Consider the following 15940-nt stretch of genomic DNA (forward strand, 5'->3'; position numbering starts at 1 on the left):
AGACATTCCCTTCAGAAAGAAACATAATGTGTACATAGACATCACTGGAGGACAGAGCAATTCTCTACTCAAAAACAGGGGAGAAAACATGCAAAAACAGAAATGAACATTTGAAAGTCAAAAATAGGAGCATTTTATTTCAGATATGAGTTATCTAGTTACATTTAGAAAAGTAATTTTAGCTTAGCTCGTCGTTTTTCAATTTTGACATTTAATCAGACAGAATTTCTACGCATTGTACATCTTAAACTCCATCCTTCACTATTTTTCTGTTCCTGGGCATCCTTTTCATGTTAAAGTGCTAGCTAGACTTTGTTCAGTCGGAGTTAGAATGACAACATTGTCTGTGTCCCCTGGGAGCCGATCAACATGAGATTTGGTTTGGAGTCATATGGATATAAAACATTTTTACTTTTCTATTTTATATGTTCTCATTCAAAGCATACATTTTTTAGGAAATTTCTCAGTAAAAGCTCTGAAAGTCGGAGGTGATGGGGATATAATTAAGGATGTCGGTAGAACAGAACATTGTCCCTTGATAATGCTCAGAGTTCCTGTGGGGAGCACAAAGGGGCAACCGTGGAAGCAGGAGGTGTCCATTCACCGACAATGCCTTATAACAATTAATTTGCTTTTAGTATACAACCGATGAATGCAAGGGTAATTACGGTCCCTGCAGATTACGAGTCATTGTTCTCCTGGCTCCTTTCTTCTAGACTGGTACAAATCACAGTTGGCAGCTGCTCACTGCCACACTTTATATTTCCAGCTAAAGTTTATGTCTACTGTTCTGTGCACCACGCTTTTCCTTTTTTTCCTGGCATCTTCTCTCTTTCTCAGTTTGCCCCCATCCTCTTCTGCTTGGCCTCTTCTACTCTTCTACTGATTTTACATTTGCTTACCTACAATAGCTTAGAGGGGGTTTTCAAACCTGACTATAGACCACAGTCAAATGAGTATTTAAGCACTAATAATCCCCGTTCAGCCCCACACCCACAAGATTCTGATCCAGAAATATTCCACTACACCTATGGAAATCATCAGCCAACTATTGGCTTCTGATTGGATAATTGCTTGAAGACAGCTTTCATGACCCACAGTTTATACTATTTTAATTACCTCAGTCAGTTTTCAATTGAGTGTTCCAGAGAAGAAGAATCACCAGTGTGCAAAATTCTGTGCCATCCACTGTAGAGGCAATGAAGTATGAAGTCCTACCTGCTTCCTAAACCATCAGTAGCGCTTAAGTCTTGACACAATGCCTTGTTACAGGATTTTCAGCTTCCCTGTTATTTTAATGAATACATCATGAAAAAGCTTGTGGGTCTGCTGCACAGAGAGGCACTTGCAAGAAGCATGGCTATGATGACCACCTCTTTCAAACCCATTGGCAGAAGAAAGAAAAAAAAAAAAACCCTCTGGATGAAGGCACAGTCAGCAACTGTTTCAGAGACTCCAGCATCTAAGCTGAAACCCAACACAAGGAAGATGGCAGTATGCCTCAAAACTCCCCTTCCCATGCCTGTTCCAAAGTAGGAAATGGCCATCATGACTTCTATGTCTCTGATACCTCAGAATTAACAATGAGAATTATTTCAATGTATCATAAAAGTCTCCTGGGTTTCCAGGTTTTGAATTTCTATTATATTTCATCAAAATAAAGATGTTTGTGTCTTTTCATGATATAAAAGTAATGATTAGTTCTACCAAGTGAGCTCCAGGAAAGGCGCAAAGCTACACAGAGAAACCCTGTCTCGAAAAACAAAAACAAAACAAAACAAAAAAAAAAAAAAAAGTAATGATTAGTTATGTTCATTGCTTTTTAAAAATAGGGAATTAAAAATTAAGAAAATTAAACCCACAAAGTACTTATCCACTAAAAATTCCTATTTCTACTGTAATCATTATTTATGAGCAGCAATGATCAGAATGTCCAGTTCAATATAGTTACTTACAAATTGTTTTGTTGCAGGACTGTTTTTCTGCATCTCTAAATAGCTTATTCAATTTGAAAAGTAAAGTGATAAAATCTGATAATTACATTTATACTTTGTATATATCTTTTGTATATCCTTCTATATAATATGTATATGATACAGGCACATACACACACACACACACACACACACACACACACACACACACATACACACACACACACACACACAGAGGCTACAGAGTGAATCTCACCCATAAAGTGCTTCACCAACAAGCTTAGTAACCTAGGTTCAGTCCCTGGCACTGACTAAATGTGGGAAATCGAGGAAATCCTGAGTAAATGTATATTATTGACCAGGACCAATGCCTCAGACCCATGGGAACTGACAAAGCCTTCCTTGGGCTAGGCTCAGGAAATTGTCAAAGTCTTCTCTGATTCCTGTGCCAATGTTGGAAGTGTATATAAAACTAAGAGCCACAGCTTCCTCCTCCGAAATGTTTACTGCCTGAGACTGCTCCCCTACAGGTAGGTATACCCCACTGTGGCTTGTAGCAGGAATCTTAAAAGTTCTTATTAATAAAATCAAACCCAGTGCCAGTTATTGGGGTGAATATGGAAGATCAGAGAAGCAGAACAAGCCACAGCTAACCTCACCTCGCCAGTTCCTCAGCTGGTCTTGTTTCCTCAGACTGGAAGCCTCTGAGTCCTTATCTGGAATGAATCTCAGCTGAACTGCTGCTAAAAGCCTAAAAGCTTAACCAACTCTAGTTCCTGGTTTTCACGCCTTATATACCTTTCTGCTTTCGGCCATCACTTCCTGGGATTAAAGGTGTGAGTCACCATGCCTGGCTGTTTCCAATGTAGCTTTGAACTCACAGAGATGTATGTCTGCCTCCAGAAGGCTAAGATTAAAGGTGTGAGTGCCACCATTTTCTGGCCTCTAGTGTCTAGTTTCTAGCCATGTCTGTCTAGTGGCTGTTCTGTTCTCTGACCTCAGATAAATTTATTAGGATGCACAATATATTGTGCAACACAATATCACCACAGTGGCTAGCTAACCTCTCCTCTCCAGCTGGAGGTAAGATACACACTGAGATTCCAGGTTATCAGGCAGTTTTTTCTGCTCCTTCAGCATGAGCATGGCCACTCAATCCAAGCACTTCTGTATGTGTCTGTCCCTTCTTCATTTCCTGTTTCCCTAGTCAACATTCCAGGACCAAGGGGTATTGGAAATTCATTCATAATACAGAGCATTTATGACCTATTATGTAATATTTCTCCTACTCTTCAACACCTAAAGTATTTCTCATTTCCTACTGTTATAAACAGAATACTTATATTTTATTGCTGTGGGATATTCTGTATGCTGTGAATGTGTTGCTCAGATTGATTGATAAATAAAAAGCTAATTGGCCAGTAGCCAGGCAGGACATATAGACGGGACAAGCAGAGAGGAGAATTCTGGGAAGAGGAAGACTGAGTTAAGGTAGATACCAGTTGCTATCCAGGGAGCAGCATGTAAAAGCACATGAGTAAAGCCATGGAACATGTGGCAACATATAGATTAACAAAAATGGGCTGAGTTTAAATGTAAGAGCTAGTCAGTGCTAGGCCTGAGCTAATGGCCGAACAATTTTAATTAATGTAAGTTTCTGAGTGATTATTTTATACTCGGCTGCGGGGTCTGTGGGGCTGCGCATGACCAGAGAAAACTTCATCTACTTTTTATAATGCATTTTCTTTACCAAGTTGCTTACAACATAACCTACAAATATCAAACCAGTCAAAAGTCCAGCAAAAATATTTAGGGGCCCTTGAAGTCTCACTCCTACCAGAGGCACTGTTGACCCTTGATGGACACTTAGAAAGAGAGAGTCAGTTTTCATCATGGGGAAGACCCCCAAAAGATTTCTCATAGTCCGGTGGATGGTCCACACCCATTCAAATGCTAGCAGTGCTATGTAGTTATTTTTAAAAAAGAAAAAGAAAAAGAAGTTGATGAAGTTGGGAGGGGAGTCTAGGAGGGCCCTGAGAGGGGGAAGAAAGGATGGAATGATCAAAAGACATTGTTTACATGTATGGAATTTTCACAGAATAAGCATTTTTTAAAGATTTCCTCAATATAAATTTTAATAGGAAAATTCCTGCACCCTATTTAAATTTTATGGGCCTGCTTGCTCTGTGGACATTTCCACTGACCTTCTGAAATGTACTGTTCATTCCCTCAAGATATCTGAGCTGCATCAGGCTCCCTAGGATCTCCTGTTCAGCTCTTGGTCTTACAACTGAGCTGTGAAGAGTTCTTGGTGCATCCTGAGCAGTTAGTCCTCATTTGAGGCACCACTGCTTACCAAAGCTAGACCGTCGATCCCATGGCCCAAATCCTATTGACATAAGACACAATTCAGCAAAGACGGGACATTAGTAAAGGACTGTAGAATGGACAGAGTAGCAAAGAATTTAAGCCTAAAAACTGTCCGGTTCCTCTTTTTGCAACAGGAATCCCTTCCTCCCATTTTCCAGCAGATTCATCCCTGGACACAGCCATGTTATCTCCTGCATGAGAATGGGAGTCAGCAGAGGGGCCTTATGAAAATGTGATTATGTAGACCCCATTCTGACTAAGTAAATTGGAATCCTTGGGAAATAAATCCAAGAAATGAATATTTTTTAAAGTTCCTTTTCTTAATTCTATTGTGCAGTCAGGTAAGAAATAACTGTTTTTGATGCTTCATTAATTCTTTTATTTTCCATTTTATTTTTTGGCTTGTCAGTCAAAATTACACACTGCTTCTTGCTTTTAGAAGTCAAGAGGTTTCTTACTGTTTTTTTCTTCTTTTTTTCTACACACACACATACACACACACACACTTACACACTACCTTAAAACACAATCTTTTCATGCCTAAAAACTTGTTTTTCTAAATAATAAATGAAGTTTTCTCCTATCAGAAAGCCTATTATTTTGTAAAGTACATGGTCAAATCTCAGTCACCTTCAAGTGATGATTTTTTCACTTTTCCTACTTATCATTTTAGGATATTTAATAACGAAAAAATATATACTTCAAGAAGATCCCATGATGTTTGTTTGTGGTGTCAGTGGATGAGAAAAACAAAAGAACAGATGAGCTTGAAAAAAGTTCAAATGATCTTTAGGTCTCTATACCCAGCCATCAGACTGTGGGCTCTGACTACCCTAGAGGATTTTTACATGAATAACAAAGAACTGGGATATGTTCCATAAATGGATGCTTGCCCATCCTTATAGCGTATATTACGCCAGCTGTCCAAAGTCTGAAAGCTAACATGTATGCCCCACCAGTGCCTACTGCATACTCCACATGGTAGTTACACAGCTCCTACTTATTGTTAAATCTTCTCATGTTTATGGAACAATTGGATTTATTCCATCTCAATAAAGAAAAAAAAAAATCTTCATTATCAATGTTAATTATCAATGTTAATGATAGAACCCACGTCCTTGTACTTGATAAGCATCCTCTTACTTCGATGAGTCCCCGGCCTCAAAAGACACTTATAAATTAATTAAAATAAAAAGTTGTAAGTTTTAATGACAAATTACAACAGCATAGTGTAGCACAAATTGTTAGAAGGTCTTATTAATAAAAACAAACCTGGAGCCAGGTATTGGGGTGAATGCTGAAAGATCAGAGAAGCAGAACAAGCCACAGCTACCTCACCTTGCCAATTCCTCAGCTGATCCTGTTTCCTCAGACTGGATGCCTCTCAGCTGAACTGTGCTGCTCAAAAGCCTAAAAGCTTAACCAGGCAAAAGCTTCTAGTTTCTGGTCTTCGTGCCTTATATATCCTGCCATCACTTCCTGGGATTAAAGGCTCTTGTTACCATTCCCAGCTGTTGCCAGTGTGGCTTTGAACTCACAGAGATCCAAACGGATCTCTGCCTCTGGAATGCTAGGATTAAAGGTGTGTGCTACCACTGCCTAACCTCTATGTTCAATATTATGACTGTTCTGTTCTCTGACCCCCAGATAAGTTTATTGGGGTGTACAATATATCAACCATAGCATGGAGTCAAAGCAACGTGCTTTGGTTCATTCTAAACTTATAATAATACTCTATAATGCAAGGTCACAACAGGTGGTGCTTTACAAAATAACATGTATTTTGTGTCCTGAAACTTAAGCAGAAGCAGCCACTGGAAGGTAGCAGTAGTAAAAGGCTGTCAGTAGTTTTACAGTGATATCTACTTGCCTGAGAGACAACTGGCCCTAGCAGAAAAATCAAGAAAAAGTTCAAAACTGATTTATTTGAAGGGACTGGGAGAGCTTTCATACACCTATTTGCATAACACAAAATGTTGACTGTTCAGGGGTGACAATTCTTCCTAACTAATGGACCCATATGCTACCTTTGTTCTGGGTCTTTCCGCATATTTCTTTGCCCTGTCCATGCAGGAGAGACCCCTCAGTGAGAGTTTCTAGACTCTTTTCTTTCTTTCCATTTTTAGAGAAGGTCTTATAGGTCCTGGATGGTATCAAATTCCCAATGGATTGGAGAATGACTTTAAAATTCTGCACACACCACCATATGATTTTGATTTTTAATGCTGTGCTGGAAATCAACCCCAGATCTTTGTGCATCCTCTGTAAATATTCTACCAGTTGAACTGCATCCTCAGCCCCAGAATCACAGGCTCTAGAGACATCACCAGCACAGTAAATATCAGTTGCCATGCCTATCTGGAGAATGTAAGTGCTCTGTTTCACTCATATAAAGTAAATGCTTATATTTCCTAAGATCTCTGAAGCTGTCAGCCTCTTCCAGCCACTTCACACATTGTCTTCTGTTTATCTTACAGAAATCACCCCATCTTTCAGTCATTTCAAAACTATGCTTTGGGGTCTGTTATATTAAGGGTGCTTTGGAATCATTCTGTTATAGGACTGTAAATCAGCTGCCTCAAGTGGCCTCTTAAATGTTTGAAAAGAAGAAAAGTTAGAAAATTAACAGAAATTATCATTTGGAAATTTTGGCTCTAAGGTAATAAAATAATATAAAATAATGAAAATACAATGTATACACTTGTATCTATGATATATATATATATATATATATATATATATATGTACACAGTATATATCACCTAAACATAAAGTAATTCCTAAAATTTATTGATGACTATTTGAGTATACCAGAGGCTGCTAATATTGGAAGATGCATACATATTTGTGTATATATATAAATATGATATATATCACATAAACAAAAAGTAATTTCTAAAAGTTTATTGAAGGCTTTTTGAATACAAGAGATTGCTACCATGTGTGTTTTGAGTAGTTTCAATAAGACAAGGAGCCCTTCTTCATGTTTTTGCTTGCACATGGAAGCTGAAGGTTGCTTTTACAGAAGTGGAGAGAACTGCTTACCAGAGCCTGAGAATAATTCATGCAGGGAATGTAGATGAGATGATTAAAGATTTCAGAGACACATGCAGATAGGAGAAAAAAAATGCAATCTCTTATATCACAGAAGGAGAGTTGACATTGGCAGTAATTAATTGTATATTTCAAAATTATTAGTAGATATGGAGTTTGAATACTTAGATTTTTCCCCCAAAGAGGAAATAATAAATGTTGGAGATAATACTCCAATTACACCGATCTGATTATAACATCATGTATGCATGTGGTAATGTGTCACAGTGTACCACATAAGTATGTGTAATAATTATCCAGCAAAAAATTAACTTGTAATAAAAATATGATATTTCTTACATGTGGGGAAGAATACATTACTTTTAATCAACTGAATTTTTTGTTTAGATGCTTCTTATGTTAAGAGTATTCATTCTTTTGTATAATATTCTGAAGGTATCTGCATAAGAAACAACTTTTTTCTAAGCTTTCCTCTTCATTACTTCTTTCAAAATCTTGTATTCAAATCCACAGAATAGTAAAGGAAATCTGGTAGTAACAAAAATAGGTGAAAGATGTATAAATAGTGTTTTTCAAAAACATCAAATATTCAGATACTCATCCTTGGAAATTATCTCCAGATTCCTTTACCATTTCTTAACTTTTAATTCTTATAGGGTGACAGAGTTCATATAAGATGGTCTTTCAGAGATGCTATTCTATTGCACTCCCCAAATTGACTCCAAATTAACTAGTATGTGAAGTTTTCTAAACCCTAAAACATAGAAATAAACCAAAAGGATTTTTCCATTTTATATTCATTTCAACTCACAAATTTAAACAATCACCAGAAACTCTTTTGGCATATTATTCACTTGTCAGGTCTGTGACTTTATTCTCTTAGTTTTTTCTATCTATAACTTTTAGTCTTATGATCAAATTTTGAGATACTGTCTTCTTCTTCTTCTTTTTCTTCTTCTTCTTCTTCTTCTTCTTCTTCTTCTTCTTCTTCTTCTTCTTCGGAGATACAAAGAAAAGTATATACAGTTAAATTCTCTGAGCAAAGATGGTCACAATTTCTCTTTGTAATTAGTTAGTCTTAAAATACAAGACAACTGGCAATGAGAAACAAAATTAAAGCATCTTATTATCTTAAAATGAAATCCTCATAAAAAGACAGTGCTGAGGAGAAGGAGAGTGGCATCATGGGCCAGACAGAAGAAGGAGAAGATGAACATGACATGCTAAAAAAAAAAAAAAAAGGTACCGCCATGTGGTAGAGCACAGATGAAAAATATGGGTTTATTTAAGCTGTCAAAGCTAGTTAGAAACAAGCCTAAGCTACTGGCCCAGCATGTATAATTAATATAAGTCTCTGTGTGGTTACTTGGGAGCCAGTTGACAGGACAGAGGTGACTGGTGGTCCTAATAGAAAAACCTCGCCTGCAATTTGAGATAGTTCTATCATTGTTTTCTAGAGAGGATCTTTATCTGAAGCTCAGGTTGACTGTGAAGTTGTGTTCCTCCTTCTAGAGCTTCTAAAGCACTAAGATTGTAGATGCCCATCATCATGCCTGGCTGATAAGGCTACATTTTTTAACAATAATAATTCATTTGAAAATTATTCAAATGTGATAAAATTTTAAAAGATTTGAGATTAACTTTCTTCCTCTAGCACCTTCCCCATTTCTTCTTCTTCATCTGTCTTTTGTGCCAGTCTTATGCACCTTGTCTATGCAGTCCATGATTCAAATTCAAAGCTGTTTACTGTGGACTTCTGGGTAACAATTCACATCCACAGGCCATCCTATAGTTTTCCAAAGACAGAATGAATTCCATCTGTTGTTAGAGAGTGCCCTTTATTTTGGTCATGGTATGAATTTGCCTTTAACTTCTAAATCCACCATTATTTCTGTACATAAAGTCATGTGACTACCAAAGGAATTTCTAAGGTTCATTTCCCAAACTGGTGGAAATATAAATAGACAAAAGATAAAACATGACTGATAAGGAGAGCATCCCCAAAAGTTTCCTGTAGTCACACTGTTTAGCTTACCCTTTTAAGGATTTGCTCTCAGTTAGACAGGGAATTCAGCCAAGGCATGAGGCTCACAGCACAGTGTGCTGTTACCAGCTTTTCTGATGTTACCCTTGTGCCTTAACTCTGAAAATATTACAGTTCACATTTGCACCGTGTTCATTACTATAGCAGCACCAAACAATGAGTAAACCAGTGATCAGACAGACAGATCAGCAGTCTGGCAGACAAATGGATAGGTTTGGAAATATATACATACATACATACGTACATATGTACACACATATATATTTGGAGAAGGAAGCTTTTTGTTTTAGTATAAATTCCATTCTAAGGATATCTGAATTCCGACATTCATAAACAATGACAAAAAGAAAATCTCCTGCAGAATATCTTTAGGTTCTTTGCCTCTCTTTAATCTGGAAGCCAAGACAGAACTATGGGAAGTTGCTTGTTGAGACTGCTCTCTGAGCTACTCTAAAATCTATTTCTTTTATAAAATATTTTATGTTTTAAAGTTATTTGTATATTGTGTGTCTGTGTGTGGATATATGCCCATGAGTACATGTGCCTGGGCTGGAAGAAGGTGTTCAGGCCCTGGAGCTGGAATTACAGGCAATTGTGAACTGCCTAAAGTAGATGCTGGGAATTCAAGCCGGTCCTTTGCAGCAGCAGGAAGTATTCATACCAATTGATCATCTCTGCAGAACCTCAAAAACTCTTTTCAGTTAGCATTAGTATTCCTGTTCCCAAATTACAGAACATGCCCTTGGCCCAGTGCCTACCTCAAGGCAAATTGTCTCATTTTTCTGGATTCCCACATTGTGTTTGGACAGCAATGTAGAATTCCTAATTGAAGGAGGAAAAGGGAAATTGGGTTAAGAAAATCAACCAGATTTGAACTCACAACTATGGGAATTGATAGGGAATAGGGAATCAATAGTGATTCCAATGGTTGTTGTGTATAAGTAGTTACTGGGGAGCTTTGGAATACATGTATGTTTCTTTTTAAAAATGACTTCAGACACTATTGGTCCACTGAGAAAACTGAGTGACTGCAATAATCTACTTGAGCTGCATCAATATTCAATATTGTTAGTGCATGTGAAATTAAAGAAAGATTAAATAGTAACTCAGTTGCTCCTTAGATTTCTCCTCACCTCCCTCTATTGGCAGCATCACATATTCAGATACAAGAGACTTCGATGGGATCAATAGGTCCTCATAATATTGGCCATTCAGGACTTTCTTGGGTCAATCAAAATGGTTATCAAAGTCTCCTATTATTTCTTTATTTCTGCACTTAGCAGATTACAAAGCATTTTAGTATAAGTATATGATCACTTGAGGGGCAGAATAATACTTTGGATTAGGTGTGCACTCACATGCAGATACTGAGTATCTCTGAGACTGTACACTAATGTACCTGAGTTCTTGCTTTGAAAATGGATTCCATTATGCAAACTGGATTGCCTTAACTTTACAAAACAGATGCATAACATCTGCCTAAAAGGGGTGTCATAGGAACTATTTAAGTTTAACTCACTATGATAACAACTTTTAGTAAAAGTTATGAAATAGTTACCATTATTTTCTATATTAATAATTGTGCATATAACTTTTAGTACTCTGAACTAATCTTCTAAGGACCACTACCAATAAGAGTAACTATAAAACCCAGAGTAATTTGAATTTTACTATATTTATAGTCATTTGATATGTTGACTAGTCTCTCCTTGTATAGCACATACTTAAATCAAAGGTAAATAACTCTCAATTACATTTATTGTTTCTAATTTGAAACAATTAACACAAAAGCACATACATTTAGGGTAGTAATCATAAGATCATTTGTTGTATAGGCTGAGATTTAGAGATGATCTCACAGATCAATAGAGAATCAGAAAAACTAATCATTTTATTTATGCAGTAGAATAGTAGATGACTTTTAAAGGAGGATGAGAATATTCTATACAACTAGACATAGAAAAGCAAACTACAAAATATTTTGATCTCAGCTTCTGAAACTGAGTCAAAACCCAATATTGGACAACTGAATGTGTAAGTCAAGGAAAAATTAGCAAAAGTGAAAGTGTTTCTGAAAATTCAAACACATACTGAATCAGGTGTTTCTGGCTGTGCTCATCCATATAGCACTGTGTCAGAACAAGGCTTCTCTGCAGTCTCTGAACACACAGTGTGTTCTGTTTGCAATGCATGTTCCCACAATGTCACTCAGTGCTAACAAAGCTACCCTAAGTACTCAGATTCCATGCTACTAAATTTTATGGATTACAGTGTTGCATGATTTATACTACACTTTATGCTCTTACAGAAACATAAATGATTTCCTTACAGAAAACATATACTTTCAACATTTATTTTGTTACCACCCTTAGCATGTAAGTATATTTTTGAAATGTATTGTTGGAATGTTTGATGTTAAAAATCTCTGTCTGAGTCATAAAAAAAAATCATTAAATAAAATTTGGCTTATAATTAGGACAGAAATTCGAACAAAATCTCAAATTACCCTAAAGACATTTCTGTCATTTTGTGCATAAAAATATAGCATTGATGATTATGAGATCAAAATATCAACCAAATCTAAAAGCCATATCAAATATTCAGTCAATATTTGTTCCTTATTTAAAGTAAGGAAACAAATCTATATCATTAGTATGCAAATACCAAAGAATTATTTTTAAATTTATTTGTTTATAATTTCTTATCAATAAACATTTGATGAACACTTATTTTATATGCCAATATGCCCGAAGTCTTGTCAATTACCCACATTGAGTCCTCCTCCCTCCATCCCCTAAGCTCCATAGATTTAGAATAGCTATTCAAACTGTGTAAAGTTCATAGAGATATATAGAACTTGAGTCTGGTTAATTTTTCTGATTTTTTTATAATAAATTTTATGTAAATCTTAAAAGAGTCATCACTGTCAGCCATACATGAATATATTTATTGTTATCCAAACCATTACTTCACCAATGGGTACCATCATGCAGACAGAAAGAATGAGAATGCTGTGGAGCCATCATGAAGGCGTGGCTGGCAATCCAGAGCTTTATAAAGTTTAGGACTTTTTCTTTTGCCTCAGCATGTAGCCATCGGCAAGTTGCCCATGCTCCAGCTAATCACTCCGCACCCCCGAGATCATGCAAGCAACTCCAAGTAGACTCCATGTATCACAACATAATCAAATTAAACTAAAAAAAAAAGTATGACTGGTGAGATGGCTCAGGGGACAAGAGCCCATGCTGTACAAGCCTGTTGACCCGATTCAATCTCCAGGACCTTCTTAACAACTAAAAGACAGAAACAAAGTTTGCATCTGTCATCACAACACTCCTAAGGCCAGATCGGAGGCAGAGAGGAAAAGGCTGCCTTGACGGTCTCAGGACAACTAGCCTGGAACATACAGTATGACAGATACAGTGAGAAAAACCTTGTCTCAACAAGTTGGAAGAAGAGAATTAATACACAAAAGCTGTCTTGTGACCTCTACTTACATGCCATTGCATGCAGACAACCCACTCCCATCCCTGTATGTGGGCATGTACATGCAAACTCACACACACACACACACACACACACACACACACACACACACACACACACCTAAATAAATATCCATGAAATTAGAAGGGAGAGTTGTTGAGAAAGTGGTTTAGAGAGAATGGGAGGGGTAAGAGAGGGTAACAGATAGTGAATATGATCAAAATATATATATTTGTAAAATCATCAAAGAATAAATAAAGAAAGTTCATGGCTTCTTACATAATTTCAGTTTATATTATGTGACAGAGAAAACCTTGAGGCTAAATTCTAGAAATATAAGTTAAAGAAAGGAGTCTAGAAGCAGACTCTGGATAGGCCAGATTTTCTCAAGTTTTAATAGATCAAATGTTGAGGACTGTGGGCCAGTGTGAGCTCAGACTCATCAGCCTTGTGATTCAGCATTTCTAGCAAGATCTCTCAGTGGCCAAGCTGCTGGTCCTCAAAAATTCAAAATAAAGCCTCCCTTTAAGGAAATGTACATAAAGAGCCATTGGTCAATACTTAAAGACAACAGGATCAAAGGAACGAACACATTTAACTTGTATTTCTTGGCATGTTTCTAGCTAGATGGTGAGAGGCCAATAGATGAAGCAATAGAAATTATTATTCTAAAAAGAGATTACTAAGAGAAAAGAAGCAGCAAGAAGAATTCTGTAAAGAGATTCAAATGCATAAGGAAGGAAAGGATTGGTTAATAGAAAAGAACAAAGTATGTCAACTGGGAAGGAATTGTTGGTAGAGAGAGGGCTCATTTAGTGATTTTAGTATCTGCATTCAAACCTACGATTAGATTGTGGCTGCTCAAGAGAACTGGAATCAAGCAAGAATGCTAGAACCGGGGAAGGCTGTGGCAATTCCTTTCTCCCCTCCATAATTCAGACATCAAGTACATATGTTGCATTCATATTAGTTATTCAGATGAGTTTAATTTGAATATTTACTTAAAATACCCACTGAGTGCAGCATGAATCTTAAATGGTCTTATTAATAAAATCAACCTGGAGCCAGGTATTGGGGTGAATGCTGGAAGATCAGAGAAGCAGAACAAGCCACAGCTACCTCACCTCGCCAGTTCCTCAGTTGATCCTGTTTCCTCAACTGGATGCCTCTGTGTCCTCACCCGAATGGCTCTCAGCTGAACTGCTACTCAAAATCCTAAAAGCTTAACCTGCCCTAGTTCCTGGTCCTCACACCTTATATACCTTTCTGCTTTCTGCTATCACTTCCTGGATTAAAGGCATGTGTCACTATGCCTGGCTGTTTCTAGTGTGGCCTTGAACTCATAGAGATCCAGATGGATTTCTGCCTCTGGAATGCTAGGATTAAAGGTGTGAGTACCACCATTTTCTGGCCTCTATAACTGTCTAGTGTCTGTTCTCTTTTCTGACCCCAGATAAATTTATTAGGGTGCACAATATATTGGGGAACAAAATATCACCACAACTGAGTTTCAAAAGGAAACTCTCTACTACACCAGCATCTTATGAGTTATTAGAAAACAAATATTGTTAGGTACCACATCACATCTACTATTACCATAAAGTAAGGGAGAAGAAATATGACATGGAAATAATATACCAAAAAAACAGAGACTTGTGTGTTTTAAAGGGCAAATGTTTAGATGTGTGGATACTGTAACATATAAATACAACCAAATTTGTTATTTTTTTAACCATGGATAAAAATAATTTAGTACTAGAGAAAAGAGGTACATGTATAGAAAAATAGCAGGCTAGAATGTTCCATATAAAGTTAGATTAGAATATAACATTAAAGTTATTACTTGAGAAGCATCTAAGTATATCTATATGAAAAGATGTAGATTCCATTTATGTACATGAGTGTAGGTGTTTTCAAGTTCTGTGTTAGGTCTAGAGAGGATGGTGTTTCATCAGAGACCAGGATAGTAAACCTCAAGACTGATTTTAAAATACCATTCTCTCCTTAAAGGAAGTCAGGCCCATTGAGTTAATTAACCCCAATTTCTGCTCTGATACTTAATAATTATTGGGATTTGGAAGAAAAGTAATCAATTATCTCAACCATATTTGATAACGATGAGCCACAACAACAATGATAATTTTGTTGGCAAGATAATCTTAAAGGTGTTATAGAGGCACTGATAACTAGAGATGGGGCATGGTAACCAACATCTCTCTAATTGGACATAAAGCCTGATCAACAGGAAGGAAAATCATAGCTGGTTCAGAAAACCTAGCCGACCACACAGGACTGGTGAGGTCATGAATCTTAGAGTAGAACCTACTTCTGCCACTTTACTAGATCATCATAATCACTAACTGTATTCTAAATGCTTATGCCCACAGATAAGTTTAGCTTTCATCCCTCATTAAAAGGAGCTTTTCTTTGCAACAGATGGGGATCATTACAGAAAACCATAATTGGTATCTGTGTAGCATGTACTCACGCATAAGTAGATGCATACAAGTGTGTAAGTGTGTGCATACACCTGTCTGAAGAGAGAAGCAAGACATGACAAATAGAGTAAGTGTGGTTAAGTGTTACAAGGGAATTTACTCTCCTCACAGATATTCTGTAAAGTAGAAAACATTAGCAATTACAAGTGAAAAATAACTTGTAGAGGAGCTGAAATAGAAATACATCAAATATAAATAGTATTTTCTGCTTGTATTTGGGCTGTAGGTAACTTCTCCTTGCTTTTTTCAATTACTTTAATCATGTATTTTATTAAAAGTAGACTGATAAAAAAACCTACAAAAAATGATGAGCAAGAATCACTCACTTTCTAAGTTCTGTATCACTGTGCCTTTAGCTTAGGTCTTAAAAATATTTCACCACTGTAATTTTTCTCCTTTGTTTTGATTTATATCTTTGGATTGAAATATGTCAGAAATTCATTCTATAGCAGAAACTTCTGCTAACTTATATGAGGTATGGATGGATGCTTTCTTTTCTTCTAAGGTCTCCTTAAAATCCCTAACTAATTTTAGCAGTTACCAGCAAGAAGAAA

The sequence above is a fragment of the Peromyscus leucopus genome, chromosome 22 (genome assembly GCF_004664715.2).
Source record: "Peromyscus leucopus breed LL Stock chromosome 22, UCI_PerLeu_2.1, whole genome shotgun sequence".
Taxonomy (NCBI): Eukaryota; Metazoa; Chordata; class Mammalia; order Rodentia; family Cricetidae; genus Peromyscus; species Peromyscus leucopus.